The sequence below is a fragment of the Poecile atricapillus genome, chromosome 9 (genome assembly GCF_030490865.1).
Source record: "Poecile atricapillus isolate bPoeAtr1 chromosome 9, bPoeAtr1.hap1, whole genome shotgun sequence".
In the NCBI taxonomy this organism is placed as follows: domain Eukaryota; kingdom Metazoa; phylum Chordata; class Aves; order Passeriformes; family Paridae; genus Poecile; species Poecile atricapillus.
This window is the reverse complement of record NC_081257.1, coordinates 5,438,885-5,461,917: the sequence shown is the minus strand read 5'-3', so window position 1 is coordinate 5,461,917 and position 23,033 is coordinate 5,438,885. Positions and strand designations below refer to the sequence as shown.

At 42.9% G+C, this 23,033-nt stretch overlaps 1 protein-coding gene across 1 annotated transcript in view; it reads right to left on the bottom strand.

The window, feature by feature from the left end:
• ATP2B2 (ATPase plasma membrane Ca2+ transporting 2) overlaps positions 1-23,033 on the bottom strand; it is a 398,648-nt gene that overhangs the window by 361,737 nt on the left and 13,878 nt on the right. The gene's annotated exons all lie outside the window — the stretch shown is intronic.

The window sequence follows — 23,033 nt, the reverse complement described above, 5'->3', positions numbered from 1 at the left end:
CCTGTCACAGGAAGCAGGAAGCAGAGTGACTCAAACCACAGGCTGAAAAACTTTCACTTGTTAACCGCAGCTTTCAAAGTGTTCACATCAGACATTGTGTGTTTCCTGGAAGTGTTGCCTGGCATGGGAGAAGGAAGCCTGCAGGAATCCCAACATCCCTGTGCCCCTGGCAGGAGTGGGGCCAGGGGAGGGAGTGGGTGCAGGGAGATGTCAGCCACGCTTCCCTGGAAAAAAGCTACTCTGGGTCCTCACATAATGTGACGAAAGCTTGAAGGAGCAAATAAAAGACATTTCTTCCTCTGCCTGGAGTCTGAGAATACGTGAGAGCTGTGCACCAGAAAGCAAGCTCAGACCCTGAACACTTCTTTTCTCTCCTCAACCTGGAAACTTTGGGAATTAATGGTGAAGTCATGAAGGAAACCTTAAATAGACTCTGTTTTCCACCATCACCAGGCTCACTTTCTCAGATTTTATCTGCTTCGGTTTCCCACTCAAATCTTATATTAGATTTTTTTCCTCTTTTTTCTCCACCTCCAAGCTTTTCCATTTTCTTACATAATACTGAATAAATATTTTATAGCCAAAGAGGATTTCTACCTGTTATGTAACTCACATTTTTGGAGGCAGCTTCCCATCTCATTTTTACTGATAGAGTCTTCAGTGAAACCAGGAGCTGTACTGATGGAAGCAGGGTGTGCCTAAACTTCAACAAACAGTTCTATTTATGCCACATTAAAAATGCTAAATGGGGTAAAATTTCATTTCATCGATATGCATATGGGGTTGACAATACTGAGGAAAATATTAACATATGTATATAAACATCAACAAAACTATTAATTGTCACATAATGAGGCAGCAATTTAAGCATGCTGAGCAGATGCATCACAGCTAAACTGGAAAGAACAGTCACATTGTAATTCCAAACCAGGCTGGGATCCATGTCTGGGCTTTGCATGCCCAGTCACAGATGCTTCCCAGAGCCAGAGAAATTTTTGAACAGTCTCCTCTAAAAAGTGCTCTGAGCAGAGCCCTCAAAAACCTCAGATAAAGTTCCCAGATCTTGGACAACAATATCTGTCCAAAAGCTAAAAGCTCTTTCTTTAGCTTTGGCTACAACTTTAAAATAAAATAAAATAAAATAAAATAATTCCACCTTTTTCTGGCCACCCAGCTGTTTGTTTACACCATAATGCTGGATATAGCAGAAAGGTGCCTCAATTATAAAAAAATGTCTGTGCTCATCAATATACAATCAGGTCACCTGCATGGCAAAAATTCTGTGTAGCAGAGAGCCTGATGTTTCCAGCCAGGCCAGCAGCAGTGGGTACAGGAACAGAGCAAGCTGAGAGCAAACACATTCTCTTCTCCCTCACCATAAGAAACACATTCACTGTTTTATCCCAATAGGATGCTTCATTTCAGAACTACAGTTTTCTGATGATAATAGTTATTTTATATTTTTAAAATTTAAAATTAGTTGTGGTTGGTATTCACCCATTTTATTTAGGAATTAATAATGTAGTGATGTACCTTGATTGATGAAATTTGGGGACAAAAATACATTTGGAAGATTGGCTTTAAGTTTGATAACAAGAACAATATTACAAAGAACACAGGTGTTACACTGCCATCATCTCAGGACATGCCCTGAATGTGGGATTTTTTAAGAAATGCAAAGACTTCATATAAAGCTATTAAGTTGTAATGGGATCAGAATATGATCATCTGCTTTCACTTGTAGTTTTATGCTAGAAAATTATTATAGAAAAGAAACGTTCTGTGTTTATTCAGTCACTTGAATCATTTCAAGGAGACCATGTAACAATCAGAAAGGGCCCATTTCTTCCTTCCTTATGGCGTTAAATAAATGGCAATGCTGGGCAGTGCAAATTTGGGGTTTCAACACAACATTGGGACAGAATTCTGGGCTTGCATTCTAAAAAAGGAATAAGAAGTTCTTTGCTCAGCACTATGGGCTTTATTACACACCAGGAAAAGCAGGTGTATTGGAACTTGGGAGATTACTGACACAAAACACCATTAAGATGCTGCCAGAAAGATTCATGAACAGGGCAGGAGGGACCTTGAAACATCTCCTTCGATTCTGGCTTCCTTGGAAAGCTTCCCTTCCTCCAGGTACCCAAAACCCCAGCCTTGGGGTCATGACTCTGCCACCCAAGCTTGGGGTTTGCTTGTGCTGCAGGGGAACCTCGATCTGCAGAGGGTAAGACATCAAAGTCAGAGGAAAACACAGAGACAGCAGAGTGGGAAATGGAGAAAGAGCGGAGCAGGAAATGAAGAGAGAATGGAGCAGGAAACACAGAGCTAAAGGAGGGGGAAACAGAGAGAGAACGGAGCAGGAAAATGAGAGAGTGGAGTGGGAAACAGAGAGAGAATGGAGTGGAAAATGGAGACATAACAGAGTGGGAAACAGAGCTAATGGAGTGGGAAACGGAGAGAGAGCAGAGTGGGAAACGGAGCAGAAAATGGAGAGAGAATGAGAGCGGGAAACAGAGAGAGAACAGAGCAGGAAATGGAGCGAGGAATGGAGAGAGAATGAGAGAGGGAAATGCAGAAAGAGAAGGAGCAGGAAACAGAGAGAATGGAGAGGGAAACAGAGAAAGAATGGAGCCAGAAACGGAGAGATAATGGAGCGGGAAACTGAGAAAGATCAGAGCGAGAAACTGAGAGAGAACGGAGTGAGAAACGGAGAACGGAGCAGGAAATGCAGAGAGAATGGAGAGGGAAATGGAGAGAGAACGGAGCGGGAAATGAAGAGAGAATGGAGAGGGAAACGGAGCAAGAACAGAGTGGGAAACGGAGAGAGAACGGAGCAGGAAACAGAGAGAGAACAGAGTGGGAAACGGAGAGAGAACGGAGCGGGAAACTGAGAGAGAACGGAGCGGGAAACGGAGAGAGAACAGAGTGGGAAACGGAGAGAGAACAGAGCAGGAAATGGAGAGAGAACAGAATGAGAAACGGAGAAAGAATGGAGAGGGAAATGGAGAGAGAACAGAGTGGGAAACGGAGAGAGAACGGAGCAGGAAATGGAGAGAACGGAGAGGGAAACGGAGAGAGAACGGAGCAGGAAAGGCAGAGAGAATGGAGCATGAAACGCAGAGAACACGGATGACAAAGCCAGCACTCGAACGGCCCCGCAGCACCGGGAGGATGGAGAGGCACCCACCGCGCTGTGGTACCCGGAGGAGAGGAGGCATGGGGCAGCACCCCTCGGGGCCGGGGGTCAGGGCCAGTCAGCCCCGGGGTTCCCTCACAACCATGGCTGGTGCAGCCCCCGCGGGGTCCCAGCCCTGGCTCCTGCAGCATCCCCAGGAGGGAATGGGGACACCCCGGGCCAGAAGGATCTCCCCCATCCAACCACGGGCAGCTGCTGGCACTGAGCTCAGCTGGGTTCCCCCCACTCTGCCCCAAACCCAGCGGCACTCAAGGACCAGCAAAGCTGGGATTTGCTCTGCCCTCAGTAACTCGAACGCTGTCGGCTCCAACACAGTGAGCAATAAGGCTACATCTGCTGCAGCCCTCAGAGGAGCCGCATCCAATAAACACTGCGAACCCCAGCAGAATTTTAAAAAAACAAAAAATCTGCACAGTGAACAGTACGGGAGACTGAGGCTGCTGACAGAGCCTGGACGTCTTATCTACATTTATCCTGAGCAGATCGCATTATCAGCTACTGAATGAATTCTCTGCAAGAGAGGGAGGCTTAACATCCAGTCTTTTGTCCTGGATCTTAAAACCCCCTTTTTAACAATAATAGCTCAAAAGACATATTCCTTCTGTCTTAAATAGATGTCAACTCAATAGTTGAAGTTTGAATACAGTCTTCAATAAAGGGTAATTCAGAAATGAAGATAAGGCAAAGGATGAGGGAAGTGTTCAATGCCTCCCTTGTGAGTGCCCTATCACAACCCAAGGACTTCATGAGAAAAATGCCATTAAATGGAGAAAGGGAGTGAGACATGCTAGCACTCACACATACAGATATAGATAAGGAGGATACTCGGCTGAAGAAATAGAGTTTAACGGCTCAGAAAACCTGACAATCAAGCTCAGAGACAAACCTATTTCTATGTCTAGGTGAAAGGAATGACAAACATGCACTACCAACCAAGAGTGTGATCACCCAGTGCACATATACTCATTTGGCCATTGGCAAGTGATGGTGAGCACAGAAATGCCAAGACTGGAGTATTATTAACAGGGATTTTGGAGCATGTGTTTGGATAAGACATTCAGTTTCCTGAAGCCTAAAAAAAAAAAAAATAAATAAATAAAGCAGCCCAAGTTTCTGTATTAGTTTCCCACTGCAGAAAGAGGATGTCTTTAGTCTCTCAGCAAACATGAGCATGGAAACAAACCAGACATTGTTGAAGGACTGAGCCAAAGTAAGCACCGGGTGGGGTGGCACCAGTCTCTCACTTGGGGTGGGGTGTTTTCTTGTAAAGGGAGTATTTTTCAAGTAACTTTGAGCATCTCTAAATTACAATTTGTAATCAAATGAGTGTTGAGACTGCCTGTGCTGCAACACAAATTAGAGCTGCACAGTTCAGTGTGGATCTGATAATCTCAGCTTGCTCCTGGTGCCACAGCCTTTGCATCTTGCGTCAGCACGAGCAGAGTGAGCTTACTTTTGTCTAGACACACATTGAGGGATTTTTGGGTGCTGGCTCGGGCAGGACAGGCTAAAGCCACGGAACAGAGCCAGCCCAGCCAGCAGTGCCAGCTCCAAGGGTGACAGCTGGACACGGTCTCTGCCTGTGAGGATCAATGTCCAAGGTATCTGTCAGTCTCAAATATGAAAACAAGTTTGGTGGCATAGCACTGTGCATGTGAGTGTAAAAAAACTTGCTTTGGTGTATGCCATGGTATCAGCTGGTTCTGCTTTCTCACATGCAGGACATTACTACCACTGTACTACCACATTACTACCACATTGCTACCACTGTACTAACAACTGCACGGAAATCAGCCTCCCACCAGCAAAGACTGGGTTTGCCACTGGTTTGATTACTTATAAACAAATAATCACTGGTGCTGAAGGGCTGGAGATCAAGACAAATTTTACTTCTTCAAACACCATTTGGTTTATGTCCATGGAGAGCCAGGCAGCAATGGCTGATGAAATCACCGATGTGCAAATATAACAATAAAATCCCATTAACTTTTCACAGAAAGAGCTAAATATCATTTATATCCTAGCGAGTGCTTGGTGTAAACTTGCCTGCCCATCCTCTCCTGCTCACCCTCTAACTTTTGTAGGCATCATAAAAACACTGGGAAAGCAGCAAATTCAGCGCTTTGATATGTGGCAGCAAAAGCATTAGAATTTCCCATGTCAGGAAGAACACTGGGGGGAAGTCACAAATTACACATAAAGTCAGCAAAGTTGGTACATTATCACTACTGAGCAAAATGCAACAAAGAATTCTAACTAGTCATGTTTATAAGGCTGGTACAAAGAATTGGAAGCTCGTACAAATGATACTTCAGACCTTTTTAACTGCCACTTTTTTGGGTTTTATTCTGAGAGGAGGAAAACTGCACTATAACTAAAAATTTTTGGTTCAAAATAGAAACTTAAAAAAGACAGATTATAGCTAAAAGTCAAAAAGAAGCATTTAAAGATCTTTCAAAGCTTCAAAAATGAGTTTTTTAATCTTCTTTCTTATTCTAGTCTGCCTCTATGAGAAAAAATATTCTAAACAAGAAGTGTTTCACGGACTGTACTCCCAAGAGTTAAATTTTGTTCTGTTTTTTTGTTGTTTTTTGGGGTTTTTTTAAGGCCAACCGTATGCCCTATTTAGTTTTGCCTTCCCACTCACACACAACACTTTAAAATTTACAAGTTACACGGATGCCAACTGCTTTCATAAAATTTAATCCTTCTCCCAACAGATCTTGCTGCTCTTGAACCTCCAGCCACTGCAGTTACCATAAAGCTGCTGCTATCAGGTTTCTCACACACCTTGGAGTCCAGCACTGCACAGAAAAGGCCATTTTGAGCATTTCAGGAGCAAAACAAAACCAGGAGGTGATGTAACCCCCTGCAAGGGCAGCTTTGCCCATGCACGTGTCTGGTCGCTGTTCCACGGAGCAGATTTCGGGACTCACTGAGACATTTCAGAACCAGCAGCTCCTGCAGCCAGAAATCCCAGTGTGCCCCAGGAAAAGCTGCTGGATCTGGCACATGGATGCTGGGGCAGAAAATTCATCGTGCTCTTGACAAAGTTTTAAGGGTATTGTACAGGAAGGTGAGGTGTTAAAGGAATATATTTGTGAAGATCACTTCCCAGTGTAAAAGCAGTTCAACCCCAGCCATCTCCAATCCGATTTTCCTCACAGCCAGACCAGCTTTCCTGGAGGTCTGTAGGGCAGCTCACACGCAGCACAGACACCCTGAAATCCCACATGGGGAAAAGGGACAGAAGAGGAGGAAAAAGGAGCCAGGACAGAAAAAAGCTTTTCTTTGTATTTCTGTGTTCCAAGGAAGACTCCTGAAGTATTCATTCTGCTTTCCAGAAATTACACCAACAGGCAACTTGGAGTTATCCTTGTGAAATGTGGGCTAACTTTAGGACAGAGGATATGCTATAAAGTCAAATGAAATTATGCCCATTTACACCAAAAGTGGAATAAAATGTGCTATTTTAGGGTTTTCAAGGAAATATTTTTTTAATCCGATTTACAGTGATGTACTAAAGGACAGCATAAAATAACAACCCATCACTTTTGTCACCTACAGTATCCATTTAAGTTATTTCATATAAATAAAAGTGCCAGAAAATGCCTGCAGTAGTCCTAGCCTAGAGGGGTTTGAGACATCCATAAGCATGCAAAGAAAAAATATTTACTTTTTTCAGACAAGGCTCCTGCATTATGTATGCCCAGTAGAAATACCTTTGCCTGAAATCAATTGAAACCATCCATCTGGAGCAAACAAGAAAATTAAGCACTTGAGAAAAAAAAACTTTACAGCTTACCACCCTCGACCCAGGGAGCCTAAACCTCATTTTACACAATAATTCTCAAGTATTAATATTGTCCAGTAGCATTCTGTAAGAGCAACTAATCTCCTTAACTGAAATCCACTGACTGGAAACATATTGAATATACTGTGGGAACAGTCTGAAATTACAACATAAGCTGCCAGAGGAAAACAATGGCAATCCCATAAAACATTCTGCAAGCAGAGAGGGGAGGAGAGAGCTGGACAGGAACAGCAGGGACTGGACCAAAATGAGAGCAAAAAAAGGTGAGTCTCGGGAATTCTAACACTTCCACTAGGCCCACCTCCTCACTTGTGGTCTTCCCATCCCTTGGGAAATGGAACATGGCATCTTCTGCACATCCTTCTTTCATTTTCACAGCTTGCACTCAAACAGCCCCAAGTTTTGCCAATTCTTTTGAAATGCCCACTGTTATGTGGATTGGAGACAGAAATGACATGAACTCACCGACAGTCCTCAACAAACAGCGTGTTTTGTTGTTCACAGCCTTCTCACACAGGGAGTTTGAATTCCCCAGGTTTAGACAACTGATTGGTCTGGGTTTCAACTCCACCAAGCTCCTTGACCAGAGAGATGTCTGCACTCAGAATCAAATGGGATTGGCTGTGTTCCTTTGTATGTGTTCAAATCCATCCTATTGTCGCTCACCCAGGGACTTGTTTATTGAACTAGGAGACCAAATTGGGTTTCTTACTATGGCCAGATTTATCTGTCCAGCTACAGACCAGCTGTACTGTGACAATTCCTCTCTTGTTTTACTAAGAAATGCAAAGTGTTCTTCGTTATCTTTCCTGCAGGCACCTTGCAGACAAGATGATAAAGACAGCATGAGTCTAATTTGAAGGAGGCTTTTCACTCAGTTTGACAAACCTAGCTCCCCCAGCCAGCAGTGTGCCCCAGGTATCACTGGAGCTGCAGCATTCACCTCTGGGAGCTGTTAGGCAAAACCACCGACCTTCAGGCCAGCATGTCACAACTGCTTAAAGTTACAAATTACAACTTAACTCTATAAATAAGAATCCTTTAAAATGGAAATTATACCTTAACTCAAGAAACAAAAAATATTCAACTATCAGAACTGTGAGAAAAACCAACTTAACAGAAGAAGCAATTTGTAAACAAATAAAATATTTTAATGAACTGTTTTTTCAAGAGTCACAGATTTCCATGAGGTAGGTATATAAGTTGTTCTGGTCACTATTCTTCACACGGCTCCACCACATCTGTTGAGGGGCTGTCAGGAGGATGCTGCTAGGTGTGTCCCAGGCATTGGTTGCAGGTTGTATTCATACCCCTCTGTCCTTGAAATGTCCCCAGTGGGGCAGATTTGTGAGGACAGCTCTCTTCACGTGGCCTTGTTGTCCACACTTGTAGCGATGGGGTGTGAGTTCAAGAGCAGCTGTAATAGTATTAGCTAATATATCCATGTTATGAGATTCAACCTTAGCACATGCATTTATCATTTCCTCTAGGGATGGATTCTCTTTAGGTAATGCATCTACAATCTTTCTGCAGTCTTGGTTTGCATTATCTTGTGCCAATTGTAGCATTAATTGGCCCCTTGCTTTGCTGTTTGTGATCTGCTTTTCCATAGCATCCTGCAAATATTCTATGAACTGCAGATATATAATTCATTGGGGTTTTGGCTTATGCTTGAATAGCTTTGGGTTGGTACAGACAGGTTTGTGATTTTATTTAGGGCTCACATCCCTAAGTCTTTTGCCTGGGCTGGGATTGAGTTCAGGCAAACTTGGGTTTGTGGATCTTCCATGAGGGCAGTCCCATGAGTTGAGGGATCCCTGCTCCAAAACATCGGTCCTCCTGTGAAACTCTTGAATATAGCAGTCCCTGATCCCTTGCATAAGACCTCCAGGATGATTCAGACATCATATATTGCAGTGGAGTACAGAGTAAATTTTGCAATTTGCTTCATGTCATAGGGGGTTAATTCAGTGGCAATTACAAATCAAAGCATATTTGCAACAGCAGGTAACCCCAGCCCATGTTTAGCAGCCAGTTGGAGCAGCTCTGAAAGGATTTGCCAACTAAAAGGGACATATTTGTTGGGTGTTGTGCCATCACCTTGCCAAAATGGGAATACTGCAATTGCTCCCTCAGCCTGCCTCCAGCCCTCTGATGATGGTGAAGACATAGGTACAGAAATTATTTCAGCCCCCTCTATTTCCCCACATTCAATCCCTTCTTGTTCTGCCTCCATCCAGAAGATTACTGGGTCCCAGGTGGGGATGGTTTCCACTCGGAACATCGATTGGAGCTGGTGTCAGCAGGGTTGCAGAGGCTTCCTCTGTGGGGCTGGTGGTAGGGTGAAGATTTGGGATCCCTCCGTGGGGGTCTCGTGTATCCATCAGCAGCGTGGGTCCCTCAGGTTGTTCAAGCCTTTGCTGCAGGTGTGATGGTGCTGTGGCAGTGGTGCAAACAGGCCCAGGAGTGGGATCTGGCATCATGGTGTTGGTGATTCCTGCTTCCAGTGTATGTCCAGATGTGACATAGGGACAACATCTGGGAACTCCTGGTGAGGTGTCATCAGGCCCTGCCCACAGATTACATCATCAAGTGGGTGTGGCCAACAGAGGCCGGGTTGTGGGTGTGGTTTCAGAGCCAAGCCAATCAGTGCTAGGCAGAGGTGCTCTGGGTGTTTCCATGGTGATGAGGGGTGGCACTGGCACGAACAGGGGCTGATCACACATGTGCACTCGGTGCAGTGGTGGGGCCTGGCCAGTGGACACGTGACTCTGCAGCATGGCCATGGGGAGCCTGCTGCCATGGCAGGACGTTCCAACCCAGCACAGCATCCCCACAGCGTGGGCATGGGGTGTTCCAGCCCAGCACAGCATCCCTGTGGCACTGGCATGGGGCATTCCAACCCAGCACAGCATCCCCACAGCGTGGGCATGGGGTGTTCCGGCCTGGCACAGCATCCCCACAGCGTGGGCATGGGGTGTTCCGGCCTGGCACAGCATCCTCGTGGCGCTGGCATGGGGCGTTCCAGCCCAGCACAGCATCCCCACAGCGTGGGCATGGGGCGTTCCGACCCAGCACAGCATCCCCACAGCGTGGGCATGGGGCGTTCCGACCCAGCACAGTATCCTTGTGACGAGGGCATGGGGCGTTCCAGCCCAGCACAGCATCCCCACAGCGTGGGCATGGGGCGTTCCGACCCAGCACAGCATCCCCACAGCGTGGGCATGGGGCGTTCCAGCCCAGCACAGCATCCCCACAGCGTGGGCATGGGGTGTTCCAGCCTGGCACAGCATCCCTGTGGCGCTGGCATGGGGTGTTCCAGCCTGGCACAGAATCTTGGCATGGCTGTGCCTTCATCACGGCTGTGGGAGGAGGCTTCACCACTGTTCCACCAGGGAACAGCGCGTTCAGGGCAGCCATTTTGTCCAGCCGCCCAATCCTCACCATGTGACCTGGTATTTAACAGTCTCATCAAGTCCAAAATAAGTTTCCAGAGTTTTATAACTTTTATTACACTTCTGTCACCTCTAGAAGCTGCTCAAATCAACCAGTTCCTGCCCAAGTATTGAAATCAAGAGCAGCCTCTTTGGTTGTGCCCAACCCATGGTTCTTAGCCCACATTAGTAAAGCTGGCAATGCCTCTTCATCATATTCTACCTGCCATTCTTCTAGAAGTGTCCATAGCTTTATAACTGGATGTTCCTGCATGGAGAGACATCCCCCCATGTCTTTGGAGATTGTTTTCTTTTATTTTCAAGGGTAAGTACAAAAGAATCCAAGTTTGAGTGGCTTTCCACCGCAAACAGCTCTCCTCACTGTAAATTTCAGGCAGCTATTCCCGCATGCTTCTTGATTATTTCCAGCTTTCTTCTGGTTTGGCGGCTCTTCACGCACACTTTGTCTGTCTCCCCTCATTCTACTCACGGGACGGCTGCTGCTCACGTCAGGGTCACCAAATGTTACGTGGGTCATTGGTGGGAGACAGAAATGACACAAACTCACCAAGGGTCCTCCTCAACAAACAGCGTGTTTTGTTGTTCACAGCCTTCTCACACAGGGAGTTTGAATTCCCCAGGTTTAGACAACTGATTGGTCTGGCTTTCAACTCCGCCCAAATCCTTGATCAGAGATGTCTGCACTCAGAATCAAATGGGATTGGCTGTGCTCCTTTGTATGTGTTCAAATCCATCCTATCCTCGCTCACCCAGGGACTTGTTTATCAAACTAGGAGAGCCAAATTGGGTTTCTTATTATGGCCAGATTTATCTGTCCAGCTACAGACCAGCTGTACTGTGACAGCCCAGTATTGCCTACAAATTCTACCAGCTGTAAATGACTCTGAGCTCAGCACAGAGGCTGCTGCTCGGGTTCTGTCCCTGCTGGGTGCCAAGGCTTTTTCTCTACCAGCACTCACTGAGAGCCACTAGAAATAGGAGAAATGGGACCCATGTGAGAAGGAAAAGCAGCCTGGGTGAAATTCTGAGCCAATTCAACTCAGCTCTGATTGATTTAAATCAATAATGAGTGAAAGCAACAAGCCTAATTTCCTGTTCTAGATCACTCAGTGAAATAAAATCTTCTTTTACCATCTAGATTTGAAGAATTTTGGACTGTTTTGATTTTTCATGACAGTTCCTTGCCTCAGAAGCCAGATATGAACAACTGGTAGTAATTGCTTGTTCAGATATTAGTGAAGTGAGCTCTCACCATTAAACACATGGCCTGCCAAATACTGTCCCAGTGGTTTGCCCTGTTTTTTCCAAAGTTATTTTTCCATGTTCTGAGCAATTACTCCTCTGATAGACCCCAGCAGCTCACCAGGTTGGTTTCTCCTTGCTATGATGACTAAAATTCCTGTTCTAGGGAATTAAAGGCAAATCCTCACCAGGCACAGACACTCTCTGCTTTAGTGCCCTGGCTGACATTTGTGTGGGGCTGAAAATGTTGGCTGCTCTCTATCCATGCCCTGTTTGCTCTCTGAAAGGACATCCCAGGAAGCACCCCTGCTCCCAGGCAGCATTTTCAGGGAAGTACATGCAACTGCATTGCTGCTCTACCTGCAGCTCTCTTCCCTCTGCCCATATTGCTGGCCAGGCTTCGCTTTTAATCTGCTGCATAGAAAACCTGTCAATTTACAATATCTTAATTACTGGTCCTGTTTTTTAAGTATTCTCAGCTTTCAAATAATAGAGTCAGTTGAAAGCACAACATGGTCCTGCTGTTGTCCTGAGAGACAAATTAAACCTAATTTGACTTGTGCCTTCCCTCCAGAGCTTTGAGGACGCTCAGGTTGGAGCTCTCAACACCCCCGCTCGTGTCTCTCTCAAGTTCAGCATCACTTTTTCACCACAAAATAAAAGGCATTTCAACTGGAACTTCTGCCTGTCACCATTATAAAAAATACTGCAGTCATGTTTGCTCTTTGTAGGAAGAATAAGGAAAGCTTCAGTATTTGTAAGGTTTGAAAAAGGCTTACATCGATCGTGTGAAATCCATCTGAATAGATGTGATTAAACTCACAGCTGATGGCACTTAGCCTGAGGTCAGCACTGTAGGATCAATGCAAATAAACCTTTCCTGCCTCTAGAAATCAGTAAAATCTACCCAAAGAGAAAAATGTTCAAGGCAGAGCTGCCAAGCAATTTATAGCTGGTGGCATCACTTTATTTAAATAAAACATTAATTTATCACAACAGTGATTCTTTCAAACTGAACTTACTTTTCTGTAAGAATTATTAACCAGAGAAAACATTTTTTCCCCCTTCAACCATACTGCCTCAATCTGCTTTTTATATGTATTTCGTTTCTGGTGAAAAAAATAAAAATTAAAAAAATGAAGTATTTCTCCTATAGACTGAAAAAAAATTGTATCAGCAAAATACCAGCTATCAGGTAATGATAGGAGAAGAACTCAAGAGGAACATTAGCTTTCACTGTCTCTGAGAGGAAGTTTCAGAAGACATTACCTTCCATCTGCTCTGGTGTTACCTTAGCACCAGAGACAAGGCAAGACAACAGGTTATTATGAATAACTAGAAAACTGCAAGAAGCTGTGCATAGGAGTTTCATAGAATTTAGGAGTGCATGGTACAATACACTAGGGAAAAAAAAATCACATTCCCATCAGAATGTTATTTCTTACACAATAATGAGGGTGGATAAAAAGTTTCCAAGTGGAATCCTTGTTAGTGCAAGTGAAAATTGAATTTGGGGCAGGAAAAGGTACACGGGGAGTGGTTTTTGTAACGTGGACTTTTATCACGTTGGAAGTGGCCCAAAATGCCAAGTACAAGCTGCAAGACAAAGGAAAGGAATGGTTATGACTCATGTTCCTGCTTGCCAGAGGATGCCAGGCTCTGAGGGAAGAGTAACTGGGAAGAATTCAGTGCTGAGATCACCATTTTTCATTCAGGGGTTAAAACAGAATTTGCCTTATGGGACAGTGAGTTCTGCATTTTCTCCTGTTTCTTCTGAACCCAGTCTGAGATAAGTTTGACCAGAATGCTCTTTAGTCACTCACAGTGTGAGCCAGGATCACAAACACAGCAAAACAGCTCAGCTCTCTCTCAATTAGAGACGAGAGACCGAGGAGCAGATGAGTGCACTGCAGAACCCTCAAGAAGACCTCAAAGTGCTGCCACCCATTCATTTCTTCTCAGAAAGGCTCTGAGGAGGGGAAGGAGTCAACACCCAAGCCCTACACAGGCAGCACAGGTTATGCTGGAGAAAATTCAAGTGCAGAGAAGGGAACAAAATGCCCATTCCGGCACCTGTAACACTGACCCCGTATTTCACCCGAGCTCTGACCCTGTGCATAACGTGAGTGCCTTCAACAATTGCCACAAGCCTCAGCAGACAGTGTAGGCAGCACCAGGAGAATTTTCTTTCTGATAAAACCATTTCATGAGAAATTTGCCACTTGAACTCCCTCAGACTTCTGCTATACCTGTGCATTATCTAGACCAGTTCCAATACAACTGACAATCTATACTGAGCAATCTGGAGGTGCAGCATCACCCCAGGAAATAGAACGTGGGTTTTTTTGCCTCCTTTGGATAAGATGAACCAGTAAACTTTATTCCAGGCAAGCGCCAGGTTTATAAAAACACCAAGAAAAACTAACGAGCAACCCATAAACACAAAACAGTCCTTCAGTCCAAAGGCACGCAGCACTCATTTGGAGAATGGAGCAGTTGAGAGGAGCTGAACCCCAGGAAATGCACAATATCCTTCATTCCTTCTTGTGCACAGCATAACAAACACAGAGCACTCCGCAGGTGCTGCTGGCCATGGAGATCCAACCTGCCACATGCTCTGTGGATGGGGACAATTATTCAAAGAGGTCTGCAAGAAAATGACGGAAGGGGCTGTGCAGTTCCCATACACAAACAAATGAATCTCATTCTCTCCAGCCACTCTCCCCAGGATCAGACTTTTTAAACTCATCTTCGCTATGGCAGCTCTTAATTTTCCCCGTGCTTTGTCACTCCCTCATGAAGCTCCAGCAGTGACGCATGCTGCACCTGGTGTTACAGCCCACAAATCAACACACTTCCCCCTAAATAAGAAAATAACAACTCACTGTTTAAAGAAAACACACGTGCAGCCAAATTAGGAGAGTATTTTCCATATTCCCACTCCAGCCCTCTTGCAATAATTGTATTTCACGTACTGCAAAAACCTAAGGAAATTGAGCTCCTTATCTATAAAAACTACTGTACTTCTTTTCTCAAAGATTTGTCTCCAACAACAACCAAACGTCACATGAGTGAAAGTCTGAATGATATTGCACTCATGTGATTCTGTTTCTATGCAGGCTAAACCTCTCTTTTCTGTTTTGCATGACTCCACAAGCTTTTTTGAGATTTAAGAACTAATCCTATTTCACCAAAACATTTTTGTTTGCCTCAGATCCAGTTCCCCCCTCTGTCCTTTATTGGCAGTGAAATTTTGGATTCTTCTCAGTTCACAGGGAGAGGAATATGGGAGAATACATTTACATTTTGCAAGAACTTTTGGAGAATAAGTAAAGGACATGGGTTAAAGCTCTTATGAGAATTTTAAGTCTTTAAATCTGTCTTGTAGGTGTTGTGTTTTGGAGATGAGGTACTTCCAGCAGTGTGGCACATCACGGGAGGGTTATTTCCAATACTTATGAAAAAGAAGTGTATCAGCATTTACTAGAGCGAGCACTCACTGCCCACCACACACTTGTGGCAGGGATTTTTTGTGACAGCTTCCACTTCAGCTGTTTGACTGTGGGGTTTGGGAAGATTATACAACTCCTCTACACTTCCCTTAAAATCCTGTTGCTCCATTCTTTGTAATTACCTTCCAACACAGAGGCAATGACAGCAGCGATTTGCCGTAGCATTTTCTGGGTTATCTGATAAAGCTGGTAGTCATTCCTCCTCTCTGTTAGGCCTGGAGGTGTCTGTAAAATATTTCCTGAAGTAAATTCTAATTCTATCTTCTAGATAAGTCCTTTGCTGTTCTTGTGATAGTTCAAATTTGAAAAAATAAAAATCCTTTCTCTTTTGGATCTTGGCAGGTAAAACATACCTGCAGAGTCTGAAGGTACCAGCAAAACTCTGGTCTCATTTTTCCCATGTATCACTGGGAGACAAAGATAATTGGATGGCTGGGTAAAAAAGCCCTGATAGACAACATTGATCATCTGCAGGAGTTAGTCAGTGGGCTTGAAGGAGTGTGGAGAATTCACTGCAGAACTTTCTCTATATAATTCAAACTATTTCTTCTTTGTTCATATTTGGAGACCTTGACCAGATCCAAGGATGAATCATTCTTAGAGTTGCAGCTACATTACAAGACTGTGGCAATCAGTGATGCCATTTCAGTGATTTACACAGGCAATTCTTCTCCAGAAGGATTGGGGAGAGGAAAAGTGCTGTGATGAGCTCATTGCACAGCAGAAGATTTTAATGAAAGGAAAAGAACGAGAAGCCCAGGCTGAGCCAGGAATATGCCCAGATGAATATGCAAATGAGAAACTTGTGGGCAGACATTTTCTCTTGATTTTTTGACAAATAGTATCTGGCCTGTAAAAAGCCTGCCTAAGAGCAATGTTAGGCAGGGCTGTGGGAGAGCCTGGAGATCAAAGTAGGAAGATTTTGCATTTAAAACCAGGAATGATGATTAACATTAATAGATGAGCATTAACGTGCACAGAAGTCTCTGGAGCAGATGACAGAAATGCCACTGAGCACCCTGGTCACTGATGCACAAGAGGAGACTGAAGCTCTGTACTGCACCTCTTCTCATCCTCTAGTGCCTAAAATTTAATTTCAGCAACTCTTTATTAAGTATTTCTTCCAAAGTTAAGCCTTTATTTTATTTTTATATTTTATATTATATAATATATATAATATAATTTTAATCCAAATCTGCAGCAGCAGAATTTCTAACTACAGCAAAACAAACAAACAAACAAAACAAACAAACAAACAAAAAAACACCAACACAAAACTTTTAGACTACTTATCAGATAAAAGCACATATGTTGCTTTTCCTATACACGTCATAAATAGCACATACAGCTACTGCAATAACCAGTTGGCGGGAAATGCCCTGGATGAAGAAATAGCTGCACTTATTTCAGGTGAAAGCCCCTGTCACAGAGCACAGGTGTGCTCTAATCTGAATTATGGATGTGTGCTTTTCTTGATGAACCTAAAAATAATACACGCTTTAGATTTTTAATCCATTTAGAGAATTAGAATATGAACAAACAAATAGAGACATCTTAGATTTTCCTCCTTTCACCACTTAGGGAAGGGGTTATCCATATCACTCATCAAGCAGCATGCTGGAAACAAATGAGCTGAGTTTTCTTGAGAAGTCCAAATGCAGTTGACTGAAAACCTCAGTGAAGAGCATGTCACTCCTCCAAATGACATTCACTTAGCACAGGAACATTTTGCAGAAGTCAGTGGGATCAGTGATAATACAGCCAGCAGGGAAAATTAGGGTTGTCTTGGGGAGAGCTGGGCAGTGCAGGAGCAGAAGAGGTCATGACTCAAACCAATTCCCATTTAAGTCGTATTTGACCAAGAGGCTAAGCTGGAAAAAATGTGAGAGCAAAAGCTTCAGAATGTAAAAGATCTCTTTTTGAAAGCCAAGTGAAATGCTTCTTTTTCAATTATTTAATGTTTCACGTTAAAGTCTTTTATACTGTTAAGTTTTCATTTCAAAATTCACCTAAATTCAAGGAAATCTGGAAAACATTTAGTTTTAATTGAGCTAGCAAATATTTTAGACTGAAAAGCAAAGCCTTAGGCAGTGTTTTTCCAACAATCTTGTAATTGCTCTTTCAGTTCAATTTTGGTTTTGTTTCTGTCAAAATTTTTGTTTCAGTCACTACGAATTTGAAAGCAGACAAAATTTACCAACTTTATCTGAGGGATAATTCACAGGGATTTTAGTCCAGTGTGGATGTCTGCTCCTCATAGCTGGGTAAAAACATCCACTGAGATCCTGCAGGGGTCTGTACAATTAACACAGGAACACGGTCAGGAGCTGCTACCTGTGCTGGCAGGCAGAGCTGACAGGAATATTAACAGGCATTTAGCCAGGAATATTAACAGGAATATTAACAGGTAGACAGGTAAAAGTATATTCCAGGACTTAGGTGCATTCACCTTCTCAACCCCAAAACTTCAGCAGGGAAAACTAACGCAAAGGACTACCGTTATTAAGAGCTGCCAGTCCTAAATATTTATAATAGTAAAAGGGCAAAATATAAATGTTCTGCCAGAAAATAACCAATACTGCTGTAAATTTGCTGGGTATAGCGAGTTCTGAGCTCTTCTCTTGCAGACTCCTCCTTCCTCAACAATCAGCACTTGTACTTTGACTCCTTTGTGCATAGTTTGGAATGCTGAAGAGAATTAATATTTCAGCAAGGCTAAAAGGTTGTACAGCCTGCAGTCTCTTACTTACCTAGAGCAGGGGCAGTCCCCAGAGGGCAGGAGCTACACAAAGAGCCCTCCAGCCCAGGAGGGGAAGGGCCGCTTCCGAGGATGAGAAAGCAGCTCAGTCATTATTCATTTTTATTGCAGTAGTACTCATGCACCGCATAAATATTATTTCTGTCTCAGTAGTCTCTTACTCAACCTACAGGATGCCAATTAGTGATCACTTTCTAATCTTATTTTTAGTTCTCTGCTTTAAACATCTATTTACTGCTAAACTGGCCAAGGTCCCTTTACCCACTGATTGGGCCAAACATTGCATTTCATAAGAGCTGTATGACATTTATTCTTTCTGTTAATAGCTTTGAAACAAAAATGGGAAAACCCAAAACAGATAAGAAAAGACAGAAATCCAGATACACATATACAAAAGTCTATGTCCATGTGCATATAATAAATATGCACAATATTTCTATAGTATCTAGGCAAGATAACATTTTTAATCATGGTGCTGTATATATAAATGCCAAACATTTAGCAAGATGCCAGGGAGACACACAAAACAATCTCATACAAAACAAAATATCTAAATGTCAAGAAAGTGTAATGTATTTCTAATTTTCACAGTCACTTCTACTATGTTTCTGTGCTCAGACATGAAATGACTCCTTCCAGAAAAACACTTAGCCTACTGCCCCTAAAACAAACCAAAAGAGGAAAACATTCCTTTCGTGCCCTAGGACATAGAAAACAGGAAGATTATTTGCTCTGGGTGGTAATTAGATGATACTGAGGACAGCATGTGTGTGTTTATGTGCATGCACACATTCACCATTTACCCTGAGTGGTAATTAAATGATTTTGTGTGCACACACACTTATCTTGGCCAAATCAAAGAGCCCTGAAAACCAGATCAAACAGAACAGGAAAACCAACTAAAGCAAGACCAAATGCACCAGGTTTAAGGCTTTCCTAAATCTGTCATGGTTGAAAAGTTTGCAATTAATACTTGGTAACTCTTCAAACAGCAGAGTCCTGCCTTGGCAACTGTAATTCACAAGGCCTTTGAGTCATTTGAACACTTTCACAGAGGTTTATCCCCTCTGCTCATACAAGTCATTATTCTTCTCATTCACATCATTTCCTTGAAAACTTGGCATTTCTAAATTTGCTCACGATGCCGTGAAACATTTTGAATCATTGACGTGGGGTTAACAACGGGACTGGAGCAGCACTAAAGCAAACTAAGGTTACAATCTTTGCTAAAAGGCACTGACAGATTTACAGCAACCCCTAAAGCTTTGCTGTGCTGGGACTGGCTGCACTTCCGAGCCAGTTACTCTTACCCAGAAAATGAATTTGAGAGTCAACGCACACCATCAAGTGACTCCATGGAGAATTCTTGTGTCTGTCTTCAAACCCATTTATTTATACAGCAATTAAACGTCTCTATAATTACGTTTTATAAATGTTTATAGCTCATCTTGCAAAACAGCTACATAAAGAGGAGCTATACTGAAAATTAAAGGTACTTAATGCACGCTAAACAGCAGAAATTGAAAGGAAAGTTTATTTTTTGCAAGAACTGTTAAGGAAGGAGAAACAGGCTGTCCATCTGTACAGACTCAGAGATCAGGTCACCGTTAGAAATAAGATGTATGGAAAATTCCATTTACATATTCAATAGCTTGGAATTGCATTCAGCCCTAATTGCCATGTTCCTACCCTACTGTTGATGAATAACTGTTTTCTTCTCTGCTTCTTTATGGGAACTACAAAAGATCACATCATCAGGAGGGTGGGCAAAAGAAGAACAACATGCTGAGGTTTCCTAAAAAAAGATTGCAACTAAAATGTGATTCTGACACACACTAATGTCTCTGCCTAACAATATCACCATTCTTGGTGTCAGCACTTATTTGCAGGTAAGTATTTTGTTCATTGTACACTTTACATACTAATTATCTATCAAAGATAACATTTATTCATATTACTTTCAATTTCCCTAATGAAATAACACAGTAGATTGTTAATTTATGCTGCATATTGACCTTCTGTTGGTCCACGGATGGCCGTGGGAGAGACTTTATAAAGCACCAGATTAGAAAAACTCTTCTGCTGCAGAAAAGCACTGATTTATCAGAAACACCAAAGCACATAAACAGTGAGGAGATATCAAGTATGCCCACCCAATTCAAAGGCACTTAGGAGTGTGCCTTTATCTGCATTTTCCTACAGTCCCCAGAACACTGAAGAAATGGGAAAACCATACCTGGAATAAGTGTGGACACGCAGAGAGGAGAGCAGCTGCAACAGGCACATTTCAGCTCTGTGTGCCATCTTCCCCCCAAAGGTCTCTCAAGCAGTTTCCCATCTTCAGTTGAACAGGAGAAAGAAAACCCAGCACAAAAATAGCTGCAGATAAACCCCTGCCACTCCCCTCTGCTCCTGTGAGGGCTTTTTGTGGAGTTTTAGGCATGATGGCCAGTGAAGGTTTTGCCTCATCAGCTGCCTCTTCCTCTTATTCTCCTCAGAATTCACTCATGTCAACAATTCAATAAAGACCTTTGCAAAAGATTCTCAACCTCCATGACTGTATTTTTCTTTTTATCCAATTCTTGGAATATTTGGGCTATCTTCTATCTGAGTTGAGATTAAAAAAAAAAAAAAACTAAGAAAATTTTCCAACCATCTTACACCACCAACTTTCTCTTGGTCAGGGCATCTCCTTCACTTGCCCTGGCCTGGTTGCCCCAGGTAAATACTCAGTTCCTGTGGCCTATTTATTCCCAGCTTTCTAAATACTGATTTTTTTTTCTGTTTTCCAGTGCTGCAAGTCAGGGCCAGTGAGGCTGGATGCTGAGGGATGCAGACACTGAACATGCTCTTCCACACCTGGGAGAATCTGCAGACTCAGCCAAGGATTTCCCTGCACCCTCCTTTGAAGAAGCCCTGGGAATACAATTCATTTTTCATGCCTTCATCCACTTCACAGAGTCATCAGTGCTGAAACTTCTGCCAGTGCAAACACACCCAATGCACTGAGCTCTGCTGTCTGCAGAGATCCTTGTCATGTTTGTAGCACAAGAACACACAGAAGTCATCCAGGCTGTGCTGAATAACCAGCTCAGCTGGGATCCCTGCCACCCTCGAGGCTGCCCAGAAAACAGGCACTATAAGAGATCCTAACCTGGGACTGTCCAATTGTATACCCTTATTGTTCCCTATAATGTATTTTGTATATAGAAAATGTTATTTTTAAAAGGTGAACTCTCTGAAAGTTTAAGTCTGCAATTAGAGTTACTGTTTGGAGGATTTATTCCAACACCAGTTTCTGCTTGCTGTAATCACCCTGAAATTCCCTGTAACATAGCTGATAAGAAAGTTTTAATTATGGGGCTTTAATACTAAGTTTGAGATTATCTAACAGAACTTGGGATTTAATTTCTATAGAGAAGAGCTGTCTTTTTTTCTTTTTAAATACAGGAAAATGCTGAATTCTCCTACATGATTTCTCTAATCTGTTCCAGTACAACAGCACCACAGAGCACACCAAGGATTCAACTTAATATGCAGTTTCTTCATTTACTTTTCTCAAGTTCATTAAATGATTCTGTGCCTGTAAACCTGCTGGCAACTGGATACTCCACCTTCCTGCACTTCCTGCCCCAGTGAGTTTAAATGCTACTTTACACTCTCAACTGAACATTAAAAAGGCAATGATACTCACTAGGAATTTCATGCAGCTGTATTAATGCTCACTACTGTAGCAGAGAACCGGCTTCCAATGCAGCCCCAGAATTATCTTGTAAAGACATTATTATTGAGAAATTGAAAAAAAAAAAAAATCCTAATCTGGTCATTCCTTATAAAAATGAGGAAGAAGGAGGAAAAATTGACTATTTGTTTATTTTTAAGTCAACATCTGAGGCATTTCAAAATACTTTCTTACACAATTATAAAGGATTTTTTTTTTAAAAAAGGAAAGTCAAAGAAAAAAGAAGAAAAATATGTTTTCACAGTATTATCTGATTCCAGGAACTACAACTTACAAGAAAACATCACATATGATGGAGATGATGCAGAGAAAATCTTGTGCCAGAAACAGAAAATTAATCAATTTAGTAATCTGTGTGTGTCATCAGGGCCAAATACTCATCTATAAAAAGCACCTCTTTGGTGCCTCATTGGCTCCAGAACTCCAGCACCATCCTCAGTGAATCTGGTGTCTTCTAAGATCACATCTCCAGCCTGCAGCCTGTCTTACTATTTATAGCTGGACAGGGTTTCACAAATATTTATAGGAAGTGCTTCACAGAAGTTCCTTGCAATTCCTACTTCAACATACACGAAAAGTTATTTGCCCTTAGAAAGCTGAGACATTATTATGCATATTAATAAGCATCTTAGGAAGTGTATGTTTAATGCATGATGTATTTAAATATAAGTCATGACCTTATAATGATCTCACACAACTATTCATATAAATAACAGATGTTATTTACATTAATAGTTATTTAGCAACAACAGTGTTGTGTTATTTCTGTGAATCCAGCAAAGATTACCACAGCTGGACTAAACTGTGAAGATCTTCAATTCCTACCAACCCTGATGGTGCTAAAAAAGCATCTTGGATAACAAAATGGGAACAAAAAATATTAGAGAGAGGGAGAGAAAAAAAACCCCAACTTGAAAATACGCTGAGTTTCTCAGACCAAAGCTGTTTTGAGCACTGTCACTGCCCCTTCAACATCTACGATGCTGCTGGGTGAGGATGAGAAAAGCAAATACAAAAAGCTGCCATCAATGCCACCCTCCTAAAGCATGAGCCCAGCACAGGCACACAGGAGCTGGAAGGAGAGCATGGCCAAAGGAAACCTGGAAATGAGCAAATAAATTGCTCTGAGTTGACAGATACATTTTTCCTCCCTCAGAACCCTCTCTCCTCCTGTTCCTGTGCACAGCCCTGTGTGTGCATTTCCAGGCTCCCTTGTAGGTTTGGGATAGAAGGGAAGGATGGAAGGAAAAGCCCCTGGATTTGGGGGAGGGGGAGGACTCAGCCAAGCTTCCAGGTCATCACTGCCCTGCA